The 16,476-nt window shown below is 28.0% G+C and overlaps 1 long non-coding RNA gene across 1 annotated transcript; it reads right to left on the bottom strand.

Annotated features, from left to right (window-relative positions):
* Positions 1–4,891: 4,891 nt before the first annotated feature.
* On the bottom strand, positions 4,892–16,176 carry LOC132926327 (uncharacterized). Its single transcript, XR_009661410.1, has 3 exons — positions 15,762–16,176; positions 15,308–15,547; positions 4,892–5,779 (listed from the first exon to the last, which is right to left on the bottom strand). It is a non-coding gene; the product is annotated as an uncharacterized LOC132926327 (long non-coding RNA).
* Positions 16,177–16,476: the final 300 nt, after the last annotated feature.

Below are 16,476 nucleotides of genomic sequence, written 5' to 3'. Positions count from 1 at the left end.
AAAACGCTGGCCGGTCTCAAGTTTGAACATAAGAGGATACCTGCAAACTGCAAAGGAGGAAGAAGAGAACAGCTGATTGTATGATTATAGTTATTTATTAATTAAAAGTACCTAATAATTATAATTTGTGGACAGAGTGTAATAAGTAATAATTAATAACTACGCATCTATGTCCGAGAAATTAGTTTAACAAAGACTGAGGATCGGGACTTACTCAACTATAATCATACGACGTATCGGGACCTATATAAATCAAGTCTCAGCTGTATATGATACACGTAAATGTGTTGTTGTTGCCTGTTTGATGTCCTACAGTATCTATATTATTTATGGCAAATAATATTATGAACCAATGTACAGTGAAACCTCTATTAATGGACACCTCTCAATAGTAGACAATTCTCAATAATGGACAAATTCCCCGACAAAGTGTATGTACCAGTGCCTATATAATATAGAGATTATAATCTATCACTAATCACTATATATAGTGGTAGTGGACATTCCTAATAGTGGACGTGAACACAAAAACTTGTATCAAAATTAAAAATTAGCTCTCATAAATGGGTATATCACGATAAAACCGCGAGAATCCAAAAAAGCGAATGTCAAAATAGCAACGGCAAAATAACTAAGCATAAAACAGCTAAAAGACATAATAGTGAATGTTCGAAACAGCTAAAGTCTATTGTTTTAGAATTATTATTATTATACGATTTATACGTGTTTAGTGATACATCAAATAAAATAATTTATACTTGCAGTGATAAATTATATGCTGTGCCTATTAAATAATTTACAATATATTTCTTTTAGAACATTGTTTTTGATTTTTGAAAATTCTCAATGCAGTATTTTGATATGTTTCTTTTTTTTTTTATTGGGTTTTAACCGCTTATGTACCTATTGCTCTACTTTCATTTCTGTGTAAGTCTGTTCTTGTTTAAACCCTTCTATAAGTTTCCAAAGTATTGAATTTCACGATCCAAGTAAATGATTAAAACCACTATAATAATAATAATATATATATAATATTATATTATATATTAGATAACCTAGCTATACAACTGATTGTGATTCTCTGCATCTTTATAACTTGTAAGTACCTGATATTATTATAACAGATAAATAATAAGAAAATAATTTTAAAATAATATACTTTAGCTATTTTGTACATTATTATTCGCTATTATGTATGTTAGCTATTTTTCCGTCGCTATTTTGACATTCGCTTTTTTGGATTGGTGGTTTTGACGGTGAATCATAAATGTCACAATACATATACAATTATACATAACGAAAATGTTCAAGTAATAAAAATACTATCTATATTTATCTTTTATAAGTTAATTTCGTTCATATTTTATCTTATCTTATTGGTTTTCCTATTCGATATAAATGAAAAATGGTTCGGTTAAATCAGTTGTGTACTGCTCATTGTGTGAACATGTACTTACCTACATAAAATTATTTAAGAATTTAAAATTAACATTAAACGAAAAATATTGAACTTAGAAGAAAAAATTAATATTATTAAGACTAAGGAATCGGAAAATCTTAGTGTACGAATATTAGTAGAACGGTTTTGCATAATTAAATCAAAATATAAACATTTAATTTTGATTTTTTTGTATTTAATAAATCTTAAAATCATTTCATTTATCAAAAAATACAGGTGAATAACATTTTTAAAAATGCGCGTAATTTAAAAAAATATTACACTGAGCATTTTCGAAAAGATCTTGTAGATAAATGTGGTACATTTGAATCATACTATAATAAACAATTAATGTATTACAGTAGGTACAGTAAATAATAATAAATTATAATAAATAGGTACATGTATATAATAAATAATACAAATTTTAATGTGTTTATATAACCAATATTCTTTTTGTATGTACTTTGTAATTGTAATTTTTTTCTGATAGAGCCTCCCTATAGTAGACATTTCTTATTCTCCATGACTAAATCCACTACATAGAGGTTTTATTCTAGATGCCTTATCTCACGACTTTGCTCGTTTACTTCTCGAAATCGTTGCGCATTTTCGGGTAACGTTTATGATGTTTGCTTATGTTTGTATCTCTAAATAATAAAAAGTATAATATTATAATGATAGTATAGAGCAACGTTCAAGTTCGACAACAACATATATAGGTGATAAACTGATAAATAATAGTGTAATATTGTATGCATAGTAAAGCGTCAGCGCCGGCTTACTACAATTTTTATCTACAAAATAATTTACAAATTTTTGAAATTTTGTTAAAATTTCTTCTTGTATAGCCTACTTATAAAAAAATTATGCCTTTGTATTTTTTATACAAGGTGTCCCGTGAAGATATTTACTCATTGCGATATCTCCTGAAATAATGGACATATCATAATTTTGATTTCTTTATAATAAGTTTCACAGGTACAAGAACTACAAATATTTCATGTTTTAATTTATTTTAATGTTTTGGTAAAAAAGTTAAAAAATATATTTTTTTATTTAATTATTTTCAAAAAAATTGAAGATAGCCATTTTGTAGAGTTCATTTTTCTGAAAATATTGACGTGTTAACATTTTAATTTCATTAATCTCCTGATTTTTAAATTTTTTCTAGTTTCGAGAAAAACTGTGAATTACACTGAAAGCGTTCGGTGGCCGTACGAATTTGCGAGCAATATGTTTGATACATTGTCTACTATCGTAATAAATAATTCGTAGTTTATTTCAAAATTAGAAAAAATATTAAAAATCTGGAGATTAATGAAATTAAAATGTTGGTCAATATCTTCAGAAAAATGAACTCTACAAAATGGCTATATCTTCAATTTTTTTGAAAATAATTAATTAAAAAAAATATATTTTTTAACTTTTTTACCAAAACATTAAAATGAATTAAAACATGAACTATTTGTAGTTCTTGTCTCTGTGAAACTTATTAAAAAATCAAAATTATGATATCTCCATTATTTCAGGAGATATCGCAATGGGTAAATCTTCACGGGACACTGTATGTTTAAACAACTATTACATTAAATTATAGTTATAATTGAACTCTGAGTTCAATTTTAAGCTTTTTGAACAAGCAAAAAGATTTTTTGACATTAATTAAAATAAAACTAAAAAAAATCAAAAATTTCTCATTCCTATAAATAAATTAAAAAGAGTTAAAATATTTTGAAAACTGTATTATGCGTGTAATTGTGTAGATAATGACAATAATATAAACATTGAGTGAACATTTCAAGTATCTACAATTATTTGTTTGAGACATTTGAGTACTTTTTGAGTTACACAACAATAAGAAAACCGTTTGACGAGAAATCGTTATTTAAGGGTGAATGTATCCAATATCGTAAAAATTATTGTGACTTTCCAGTATACTTTTTTTTATCATAGTCCATAGGCAAAAAAACTAACGAAGAATTTTATATTAAATTTTAAAATCCTAAATTAAAAAAAAATGTTATGAATTTCTAACAACAAAATAATTATCAAATATTTGCTGCAGTTTTGACGAAATTCATCGAAAAGTTAATAAAATTTCACTAAGTATTTTTACTTTAAATTGATAAATATGTACGTAAATATTATTCTAAAAATGTCAAATATGCATATAATTAACAAAAACTAAATATAAAAGCTAATGTTAAGCTAAATGCAAATGTTATAAATTATACTAGCCTTCAGAACCCAACTTATAGAGGGCTAGTGGTGCTGTAGCTCCGGACCTCGATATTATATTTAAGGTCCGGGCCCTTATTGATGATTATAAATATTAAAGTGGCGTTGTGAAATTTTATGATATTATTGCTTTCGTTAAAATTTACATTATGTATATCAGTAAACATTAGTTGATATTTTTCATCTGTACTGACATTAATTATACTTAAATATTATACAAGTATTAAAAACTAATTTATGTTCTGTAAATAAAAATGTTGTTTACTAATGCAATTACGTTATTTTAATGTTCACTGTCTTTTTTAAATTAAATTTAACAAACATTAAAGGCCCCTAAAATTATATTGCCCCGGCCCCCCGGGCTCATATTTCCTGAATTGGGTTCTGACTTAAGAAGACGCCATACCCGCATGTGTTGTCTCTGTCTTACTAACGTACATCATAACAAATTTTCGTTCAGTAGAATACATTTTGTGACGTTATAGCTTTAATATTAGAGTAAATTTACCTATTAAAAAATTTAAAGGTAAGAATATTATCTAGACAATGACATATGCTTTTAATGATATTATCATTTTAAAGTGAGTTATAGCTATGTAAAATATTACAATTTTAAAATGTTCATAGCTCACTTTAAAATGATAATATCAATAAAAACATATGTCATTTTCTATTTAATATTCTTACCTTTAAATTTTATTATAGATAAATTTACTCTAATATTAAAGCTAACGTCACAAATGTATTCTACTGAACGAAAATTTGTTATGATGTACGTTAGTAAGACAGAGGCAACACATGCGGGTATGGCGTCCTCTTAATGATAAATCATTTGAAAATTGTTTTGTACTTAGAAATTCATACAATTTTTTTATATCTAAGATTTGAAAATTTTATGTAAGGTTACTAATAAGACAAGTATTAAAATTAATAATACTAATATTTATAGATTTATATATAATTTTACAATTTCGTTATTTTTTTTTATTAATAAATGAATACCAACCTAACTATATATATAGTTACATGAAATTTCTACATAGTATTTATATGATAATTTTTCATTCGTGATATATTTTTAAAAATATTTCAACTTTTTTTTAGCTAAATCTAGACAAGAGAAATTTTAGATTTGTTTCAATTATTATTATCAACATGCCTATTATTTAAAGTACACGATTTAATCTTTATTGAACTATTATACAATTGGCTATAAATATAAATAAATAACTAATAATTACAATAAAATATTACAGAATATGTTTAAAAAAATAAATAATTTAATTAATTATAAATTACAATACACTTGCAAGTTATAACAAAAAACTTAATTGGTACAAAAAAGACCTGTCACTTTTTTCATAAATGCATTTGAGTTTGTCTTAATATGTGTTCTTATTTATGATAGCGAAGCCTACGATCTTTGATTTAGATTTTAACGTATTAATAACAATTAACAACATATTATAGGCATATAGCTATTGTTACATAATAACAATAATAACAACATATTTTATCAACTTATGAATATATACTTATAATAAAAGTAATAGTATACAATATTATATTAATATATAATTAAATATAATATAACTACCAGCGTCGACGCGTTGTATTTAACGGGTGGAAGTAATAGTTATTATATACTCCCGGCCCCATTATATTTAGGGGATTTATTTTGAAATAATTATGTATTAAACATTTAAAATTGTAGCTATAATAACAACATTATTATTAAAAGTATTAAATACATATAAATCATATAATAAATAATATTCCAGTTAAAAAAAAATTCAAAGGATTAGTTAACGTCTAAAGTAACTATCTCCCTCACTCTATTAACTGACACGTTGGATGTTATTGGATGGCGGATGCAATATTACATTTACCAGTTTAATATATTTTCTATTAACATTAGTTACTATTAATAAAATTATTTTAACATTTTTAGGGTACAATGTTTCACAAAAAAAAATATTATTGTATAGATTTCCTAACAATTAGAAGTTTTGATACGTAGTATAGGTAGCCTACTGCAATTCTGAATTCTGCGTGGTGCTGTGATGGTGTGGTTGTGATAGTTTTCATATCCTTGTTTAACTGAAAATTAAAATACAATTTAAACTTACACAAAACATATATTGCTTATTATCTACAATTTTTGTTAAAAAGTTAGGTAGGTATACTTTTCATCTCGAATAACAAAATTCAAAATTTTTTTTAGCCAACATATTAAAAAATTTAAATTTATAGATAGTTAAAAAAAATCATCGGTAAATGCTAAAATTAAATCTGTAATTATAGACATCAAGTATAATTTTTTTGAATTATTTGAAAAAACACTTGTATAAATACTGATTTTTGATTTATACGTAATTAATTACAGACTCGTATAACTATATATAGACATGACGGTAATACAATCTCAATTGCAAGGATACGAAAATACAATTTAAGTTAATCATGTAAAAGTTAAATAGGTACAGTTTAAATATTTAAGAATATAAATACCAATGTTTCTATATTTTTAATTTAATTGTCTTAAAAATTATTATATACAAATAGTTATAGAAATTAATTCATTAATTCATTTCATTTATTTCATTTTTATACTAATACTGATTATAATTATTATTATTATTGCTCGCAACTCGTAAGTAATCAGTTATTTTGCCTACCTACCATCAAATATTAATTATTTAATATTTAGGTAAGGTAATAAAACTATTGAATTGTTATTTATATATACTTATTTTTTAATGAGATAAGTTGGTTAACAAAATTGTGACCAGAATATGATATTCACAATTTTTGAATGGATTCGTTTGATAAGGAAAAAATCGAATTCTAAAACTCACTAACCTGAAACTTCAATTTTCTTATATAATTTTGACTAAAAGACTAACAATAAAATCATATCCTTCAGATATTTATTTTAATTTATTTATAATTTAATATTCAAATTAATGAAAATTTATAAAACGTTGATAATTAGATAGTTAATTATTATATATAGAATACCTACCTACTTGTTAAGTACTAAAACACAAAACAAATCTACCGTATTTTAAATAATAATTATCATTTAACTGATTAATTAAAAATCAAAAATTACCTTTACATATAGGTACAATGTGCATATTATGCCAAATCCATATAAATATTGCATAATAATATATATTACACACAATATAAATATATACGATATACAATATACATACATAGCAGTATACACTTAACAAACGCCTATCATTGTGTTTTAATTTTAAAAAAATGTTGATGAATTTTTGAAAAAAACTAAAACTGTTTATCATCTATTTGTTATTAACAATATTGGAATTGAGCTAAAAATCTTTCTGTACTAAAAATTTTAAAAAGTTAAAAAGTTAGGAGAATTCAATTTACAGATTTTTATTATATCGAATACATTCGATATGGATACTAATGCTATATGGTAGCTTTATTATTAATTGTTTTAAATTAATAACTAGATGTTTATTGTATACCTAATACAGATTGAAGAATATCATGTAAGTAATAAACACCATACAGTAATGATTTATTATTATATAGGAAATGGGTATAAACTGCAATTCTAAATAAAAAAAGTTTAGTACTTATAATAATTATAAAATAATAGAAAAAACTTAATTACTAATTTAAAAGTTATATAACATTAGTCTAGACGACTAGACAAGTCAATCCATAAGCTCAAGAGGAATTTCTACTGAAGTGTGCTTATGATAAGATTGCAAGGTAGTATCTGCGTTTAAATGTTTAATATTTTTAATCTTTGCGTTAAATATATTTTGAATAACTAGAAAACGAACATAAAAATGTAATTAACGAAAATGATTTTTGATCGTTACAGTACTTTTAATTTTTTATTATAAAAATATAAAATGTATACAGTAGGTATACCAATACAAGGTACACACGTATTATATAACATATAAATAAGTCTTTATTTATTGTAATAATAATAATTAAAATGTAAAAAAAAACAGTAGCCACTAATGCAATTTTTACAGTCTTTCAATAGAAAAAATATAATTAAAATTGATATATTATTTAGATAATATCGTTTATAATAAATTATTATTATTAAATTATTTACGTATATGTGAACGTGAAATAAATTGATAAAAATATTAATAACATTTTAAATATAGAATAGGTTTACTTTAATAAAATTATAAGTAATAAAAATAACGAGTAACATGTACCTATTACATAATATACAATAACACATCCTTATTAATCATCACATCAATGTATAATATCAATCGTATTACAGTAATTTACTATCGTTTGCTAATCGCAAATAAATAATCACAATATTTCGTTAAAAATATTGATTCTATGCGTATACTTTAGGAATAGTATATTAATTACCATGCTGTCCGGTAATACAAATATTATATGTTACAATATCCCACACACTACAAAAACTAGAAACTAGACAATAATATACTTGGTGAATGTTTGATGTTTGTGCTGCTGCAGTACAAGGAAAATATATATTATATTATAATACGATAGATACACTCTATTATATTCAATAAAATCTTCAGTCTTATTATTGGCTTATATAGCTCAAAATATAAATACTAATAAATAATAATACTAAATAAATACAATTATCTGCCCACTAATTAGTACGAGTATTTAATATCCACTCATTTCATTAGTATAGGTAGTATCGTAATATATTAAAGTGTATTACACGTTATACCTTATATAAACAAGTGATATTCGTGGGTTAATATAGTGTTTTATAAATACATAACTTGCTTATAATTCTGCAAACCTAACAATTAGTAACGAAAAATACAGTTTTGTGTATTATTATTTAGTATCTACTTAAAAATTCGCATTAAAGTGCCTAATAATATAATGTAAAATATATTATATATGTGATCAGAGTTGGACCTGCAAAAACATTGAATCCAGATAATTACTAAAATGAATAGGTACCGAATACTGTTCGCAAAACAATTTATTATTAGCGATAGTTGTCCAGTGGTAATTCAATAGGCCAAACACCCACCAGGAGTCCTTCGGTAACACGGTGGGCTAAGCGCCTAGGCCGTTGTCCTATATATTATGTAGGTATCGTACTATAGCCTATAGGCTATAGCCTTACTTATAAAGTTTAAACATGTTTATTTAGAATACAATTTTATAAACTATATAGCATTATATAATATTATGAAAATTACAATAATAATAATATGTACTTTATACCTGGCACACATATATACATTTTAAACAATATATTGTGCACATTATTATAAATATTGACATATTTTCTCCGTTCCACTGATTGAATCGATCATATTTGTTCTGGTATGAAGACACTTTAGCAAGACAGAAGTAAAGTTAGCCGATTGTATAGTAAAGTCAAATAATAAACTACTATACAACCAACTACCTCACTCTTGTCAGCGTAGATATGTAATTATTTATTCAAAATAAAATCTGAAAATGATAATTTAGGATTATTTTTAAGATAAGTTTTATTTAAATAAATCGTTTGAGACAAAAATTGCTTATAGATACTGATAAATATTAATAAATAAACTATGATATTTACTAAGATATAAATTTTCGTAGATTTATTTCAACCTTTTCATCAATCAATTGGTTCTATAATATTATCCAATAGTAAATTAAAAATTCTACTTACATAACAATTTGAATAAATATTTTTTTGTGGTTTAATTGTTAGTAATAATATTATATCAAATATTCAAATACAAGTAGTACTTGTATGGCTGTATAGTAAGGTAAATATTTCTATATTTATTTTAATAACTTTCTTTTTTAAAATTTGGATTTTATAAATTAAAATATTAGGTATTCGATATGAATAATATAAGTACCATGAACGTCTTACATAAAACTATTCAACATTTATTAAGTTCCCTCAAAAAAGACATATGTGTCTGTACTTTTCATAAATCAACATTAAATTTTACATTTATTTGAAATAACGATAGTGTAGATACTTATATAACCTTGGAAACAAAATTAAATTTTTAAGTAGATGTCAATTTTCTCTACCACATGCGTCGTTTTAGTAAAAAGTGATGTGTTATAGCGAATTTACGTTTCTCAATTTTTAACCTAATTACTTACACAAATTGTTAATTTATTGTTTTGTGTTTAAAAACTTTAAGAAACTATGTTTAATAATTTGATTGATATTTATGTTAATAAAAATGTATTGTAATGTATAACTTAAAACTTTAAAAAGATGAAAATATTATGCTTACGTAGGATACTACGTAATTTGTGTTAACCTAATTTCGCTGCAAAATGTGAAATGCGAATTGCGAATTGCGATGTTGCAATCTATTATATGCACGCGATAGACAGTGATAACTATTATCTGATAATATAATATGTGACGCTGGCATCCTCTTAAAAAACACTGATAGTATGAAGTGTTATATTATATACTTATATTTGACAACTAAATTGTAATGTTAATATTATGTTATTAAATTTATGAAAATTGTTCAATGTTATCTATGGGCATTATGTAGGTAGTTATACTTGACTTGAATACTTTCTTTAAACATGTCAAAATATACACAATATCTATTTTGTATTAAAGTTCTAGTTTTTAATGTACAGATAAAATAATATTATGCAAAAGCTGTTGAATAGATAGTTGTAGTTCTATAGAATCGCATATGATTATTGTGGACTATTGATTGTATGGTTATGTATATAATACGATACTAGAATATTCAATATTTAATGTATTTAATAACTATTATTATAATCATAATTTTTTTTTTAAATTTAAAATATTAATAATTTAGTAAATAAACCCGTTTTAATTTAGTATTTGTGACTAAGTTTTAGTAAATTTATGGTAAATTCTTTGTTTGAGCCATGCACTATTTATAATTGATGAGTGCACTGAGTGGCTGTATCCTCTAGAAACGAACTTGTGATACTAAACTTTGCGACACAAGTTCGGATCTACGGGTCGTAGCAACTCAGTTTTCACATATTTCTCATTTTTTAAATCCAAAATAATCATTATAAATAAACGTAAAATAAAATGTAATTCAAGTCAGAAAAGTCTTTATTATAAGTGGTTAAACTTGAGTTGTTTTAGAGAGTTATTTGGCAAATATCCAAGGATTATTCAAGGTTGAATTTTTTTGGCGAAATTTATAATTGCATTAATTATATTTATATATCATATATGTAATATAAAAAATGAGTTAATCTAACTATATATAAGATTATAGTATTTAAACAAATAAAAAAAAATATATATTAATTTCAGTACTCTTATTACTAATTCTTCCGAAAAAATATTATAAACACGATAAATTTAGATATTTTAGTCTGTTTTGTACATCTATAATAACTTTAAAGTGTACCATAGAGTATACATATTTTTAAGCAGAACTACTATTGTTGCTATGCCACCCTCCCGTGTAAATAATGATTTTTAATAATGTATAATTGTTAATGTTGATTATGTTTTTTTAATATTTTGGGTTTGTCTCCCTCCCCGTTTTAAAATCCTGACTATGCCACTGTTGTCACTCAAAATATAGACTTAATAAAAGTATTACTAATGCTTGTTAGATGTAAAAAAAAGTATTAATATTCCGTTTCTCAAAATTTGCTGTCCTTGGCTTGTACTGTGTCTATAATTTAAGTAGTAATAAAGTCAGTCAATTTATAGTTAATGGATAAAAAGGGGTTCTACGCTTGCATACTCTTAGCTCAATTTTAGATCAAGTTATTTGATGTGTATATAGTAAATATATTCAAAATAATAATTTTTAAATGAAGTATATAATATATATATACTATACGTCTGTACTCTATGCACAGTTAATTTATTTTATTTATTTATTGTTTAATGTATTAAAAAAAAAACTGTAATTTTAATTGAAACTTTAGGCTTTTGAATAAAACATTTTCTAGAGAAAGTAATTTATACGGAATGTTAAAAAATATTTTCAATAGCTTATTATAAATGTAGATTTAAAAGGGCAACGTAATAATACATAGGTTTTATGCCATTGAACCATTGCAGTTAAAAAACGCAACAGATCTATAAACATCATCTGGCATTAGAATCACAATATTCTATTTTTGTAAGCCAGTCTTTAATGCATATTATTCAGTAAAATGGAATTTAAAATGATCAACTCTAAACAGTTCTTTGCGAGTTCTTTCACAATATAATTATTAATTATATTTACACATCACGTAATAAAAAAAATAATGTTAACCTATTATTTAAGATTTTAGTTTTTTTTTTTTTATAATTAATAAAAGTTATTAATGACAATATTTATAAAAGTCGTAATTTAAAATTATTTATTTATGTTTTTAGATTCTGGACGGTACAATCAATTTATAAATTTTAATCGTTAAAATAATGTAGATGTATAATACCGCTGTTACCTCATAATTAAATTATCTGTTTAAACATATAAATTTTGTAAAATAATTTAATATAGGTAGCAATTATTAGCAACTAAAATGTTTTATTTGATGCACCTACATAATATTATGGTTAATTTTAATAAATAATATTTATAAATAATTCAATAAATATCTATGATATAGTGTTTACATTTTTTTCAGAGATTACGCGTATAATGAATAAAGATTAGAAATTATTCTGCTAGTGTAGTGGTATAAAGTAGTTTAAAAAAAAAATAAATAATTTTCTCGTTGTCAGTTAAGTACATACCACTAATTTAAGCTTTCTAAACATCCGCTTTGAATTCATCTCCAACGAGAAATGCTTGCTAATTTCGAACGTTATAAACGACGATCGAAAGCGTGGGTAAATCTCGCGAACACAATGAGATCCAATTTTTTTTCTCCGAAGGGGAAAATCCTAACGCGAAAGGGGAAGAAATCGCACGGGGAAAAAAAACAATAATAATAATGCATATTGCATTATTGCATAATCGCCTTCAAACAAATCATATAATACACGTTTTCGCGTGCAAACCATTCCGTATAATATATATTATAATGTATTGTACGCAAGTACTGTACTGTATTATATCATTTATATTATACAACCATATAGGCATACGTGCCTTTATGGCGCTTTGTTTTTAATCTTTTGTTCGCGGACCGCCATCGCGTATAGTCCGCCTATATTGTATTATTATTATGAATAATTAATATATACAAACATTATTATTACGAAACGGAACTAACCAAACGAAACTACACAATATCATTTCGTCCGATCGTTTATATTTTTTAGTATAGCTACATATATTATATATATATATATTATCATATTATCTTATTGTAAATTTTTTTTTTGTTTTTTATTACGCCTCAATAAAAAAAAAAAAACGTCATTGCAATAATTAGCAATAGCACGTCCTATTTATATATAATATTATTTAATATCGACGTGGCCGGCGACGATAAGCCGCACCACACTCGCACGCGTCCGGTTCGCGCTGCAGTTCTTCGATACGTACAACCTAATAAGCGCAGCCTATAATATTATAAATTATAATATTAATATTATTGTGTTCGTACGTAGTACAAAATATTATTAAATATTATATACGTAAGTACACACGATATTGTACGCGCAGTAACGTCGGGCGTTACTGACCTAGGTCTACGTTTTGTTCGGTGTCGATCGTTTGGCGCACGCAAATACGTAGGTATATATTGTATTCGGACGGAACGCGATGAAAAGCGAACGAATCGACGCGTCTCGTCTGGCACCGGCCGGGGCGCGTTCGTGCGTGCGGGCGGGCGGTCGGCGTTGGAGTGGTACGTGTGGGTGGCACGCGCGTGTGGGTGTGCGCGCGATCGATAACGCTCTTTATACATGACGTGTATAATAATATGATATAACGCGTCGTACCCATTCCATGTGGGTATTTAAATATCGTGGAAACGGCAAACTCTTCGCGGCGGTACGCGCGACGTTTTTCCGCGACTGGTGGGTGTGTGTGACATATATCGATATCGTCGGCTATATGTATACGTAAAATTATAAGAGGCGTGTCGACACGAGACGTTTTTCGTAAAAAACGCGAGCGATCTGTCACGATACGTTTGGTTTTTCAAGTCGTCGAAAAGCTACACGAGGACGAAAACCGTGAAAAGTTTTCGCCGCCGCGAGTGTATATAAAATAGACGCGTCTGACGAAAAAAAAAACGAAAAAACTGTAACTTTTCGCTTTGTCGTACGACTCTGCAGTACCTACAGTATTAATATATTACAAGAAAATAGGTATACCTAATATTAACGTGTGTGTGTGTGTGCGTTTTTTATCATTTATTTCGCGACGACGTCGTTGGTGTGTATGCGCGCGCGTGTGAGTGTGTGTGTGTGGGGGGGACTTCGATGGTGTGCGCATACATAATATTATAATATATATATGTGTGTGTGTGTGTGTGTGTGTGTGTATACTGTATAGGTGGTTAACCTTGAATGCATTTTAGATACATAATATCATATACATATATATATATACCTACCTACGTACATTAGTTGTCTCGACAAGGTTGCATCGTCGCCCAATGACAATGTATGTTTTAGCGCGCACCGCACAGGTCTTTCTCGAGAGTTACTGACCTACGTCTACGTCATTATCGTTGTTGCGATACTCAGCACACACGCCACGCCACGCACACGCACGCGACGCGGGCACACTCGTGTGTGTGTGTGTAATAATATTATTATATATGTATAGCAATTAAAAAATATCGTTATAATAACACACGTGTCGTACACACTACAGTGCACCGGTATATATATATATATATACGAGTAATATAATATAATATAATATATGGTTTATGGTGACCAGACAAAAAAATTTAAAAAAGTACATTTTTTTGGGGAAAAATACCACGTGTAAAATTTGAATAAATAAATACAAAACTTTGTTAATATATGTATAGGAAACATAATATTAACAAATAAATTATTAAATTAATTATATGCTACCGACCAATTATATTGCATTAGCTCGAACCATAAGATATAAATTAATACCAAATTATAAAAGTCGTAAACATGTATTAGCCCATATTTTTTTCAAAAAAAAAAGAGAGTACAATTTTATATACTCAACACAGGACACTAAGGCATGCGCCAAAAAAGAGTATACTGCCCTACGAAAAATAGTACGTCTGGACCGTATACGTATAATAGACCGTTGGTCTGGTCACCATAAATATAATGTCGTTGCATACGACGATGTCTTGTATAGCGTTACGCGCACGAGTATGTGTGGACAATATTGTACAATGGCTACTCGAATGGTTACGGTCATTGCGATATATTATATTAATATTCTCTGTGTAAAGACTTACCGAATCGTCTGCGCCTGAAATACGCGATTTTATTATTAAATCGTTTATATAATATTATCGTGCTGCCGCGGCGATTCTCCGTGACAAATGTGGCGTGCGAAACAAAGAACGCACATCGCAGCGGTATAAATACACGTCGTTAAATTTATAATAATGTGTTGAGCGGCGCAGATGGTTAGAACGGATTGCGAAATTCGCGCGTCTTGACCCACCTCAACGCGAATGCGCAATGTATAACATAATAAAAAAATATATGAAATAAAACCAACGTACCTACCCCAACCCGTGGTCGGCGAGTCGTTCACCCCTTCGACACCGCGCCCAAATGAGGGGAAGGCGCTTTTGCGGTGGATGACCGGCCCGGGGACGTTGAACTCTCACCCCTGCAAGTGCGCGCCAGCCATAACCTAGACAACGCCGCCGCCGCCGCCGCCGTCGCCACCACCGCCACCGCCGCTTCCACCGTCGCCGCCACCGCTACTACTGCCGGCTCCGAGGCCACCGCCGCGTTCGCTAAAGCTCAAAAAACCAAAACGTTAACCACAGGGGGCGATTAAAATTAACCGGCCGGACGGTTTTTTTTTCTGACAAAAATACACATACACACACACACACACCACACACTTACATATGTAATATGTATACAAATGAAACCGAAATACAATTAAATAGATATGTTAAACGTGATGTAAATTACATGTATAGCAATGCGAAAAAACAGTCTTACCAGATTATTTCGCATTAGGTATAGTCGATCGCCGCCACGTTGAAATTGTCATGATTTCCGACCGTGTCTTTCGTCGTCGTTCTGCGTAGCTTTCCGGCAGCCGTGTCTGTCGTCGTCGTCGTGGTGGTCGGCAGTGAACGGGGACGGGGGAAAAAAAACGGAAAAAGTTTGAATTTTTTTTTCCGCTCTCCGAATACCGGACGGATGACGACGGTATAAATGAGTTTCGTAGAAAATATCGTATCTACGCGATGAGAAAATACGGAAAAAGAAAAATCATCATCGCATACACGATCTTCCGGTCGGTCGAAGCTGAGAAATATTATTGCGGTAGAGAGCTGCTTGCTTGTTGGCGCAACGGAGGATGAGTTGCGAACGTCATTAAAGTGCATTGACACTGACCTGCCTCAATCGGGACCGAGTTAAGGCCAGACGGTAGAATGCGTTAGCCGCGCATGCGCTCCCCCGCCCAGCTACACACGGCGCAACAATATTATTACGGTCTGGTCCGTCTGGCGGCCGCCCGCCCGACTGGTGTAACTTTACGTTTTAGCACGCCAATATGCCATGTACCTAACATAACCTATACTACTGTGCATGTATCACAATAATATACAATAACTTATCGCACAATTTGCGGACTATAGGCTATAGCGTAATGCGTAATGTGTATAAATACATTTATCATTATTATTACTATATAATAATGTATATA

Source organism: Rhopalosiphum padi, chromosome 3 (genome assembly GCF_020882245.1).
Source record: "Rhopalosiphum padi isolate XX-2018 chromosome 3, ASM2088224v1, whole genome shotgun sequence".
In the NCBI taxonomy this organism is placed as follows: domain Eukaryota; kingdom Metazoa; phylum Arthropoda; class Insecta; order Hemiptera; family Aphididae; genus Rhopalosiphum; species Rhopalosiphum padi.
Note: the sequence above shows the minus strand (reverse complement) of the source record. Positions and strands in the feature narration are given on the sequence as shown.